Here is a 643-nt window from a genome sequence, read left to right as displayed (position 1 = left end):
CGAGGATTGGGCTGAGGAGGAGAGAGGAGGAATTTGCTTTCTGTAGTACTTGTTTCCTTCAATTATTTAGGTTTTATGGCCGTGTTTATGACTCTTGGTGCAAGTGGGAGACTGGGTCCAACTTCATTTGGCAGTTATTACAGAGGCAAAGATCATGACATTCAAGTTACAGTGGTCAGCGGTGTACAGCGGTGGACAGTTCCGTTCACTGGTGACTACCGAATTGATGCAATTGGAGCCGCAGGGGTGTAAGATACCCTAATAGTCAACAGTATCGGGGAAGAGGAGCCAGGATGACAGGGACTTTCAGCTTAATAAATAGCGAAACCATTCAGATACTCGTTGGTCAAGAAGGTGGTATAAACTACAACATTTCGAGGGGGAGGATCTTACAATGCTGGGAAAAATCAAACGAATGAGTGTTGTTTAAATACCAACGGACACGGTTGGGTGATAATCACATTTACCTAAAACAACGAGCTCAACCATCGCCTACACTTATTTAATATCTTCGTTTTTCTGTTGTCGGTTTTCATTTGTTTCTTTGACCAAAAGGCAGTTTAAAACTATTTTGAGGTTGGTTTTCAATAGCGACGACGCATGCGTGAGCAACTTTCGCATGCGCATTAAATTGGCGTTGATA

The sequence above is a fragment of the Montipora foliosa genome, chromosome 5, assembly GCF_036669935.1.
Source record: "Montipora foliosa isolate CH-2021 chromosome 5, ASM3666993v2, whole genome shotgun sequence".
Lineage (NCBI taxonomy): Eukaryota > Metazoa > Cnidaria > Anthozoa > Scleractinia > Acroporidae > Montipora > Montipora foliosa.
Note: the sequence above shows the minus strand (reverse complement) of the source record.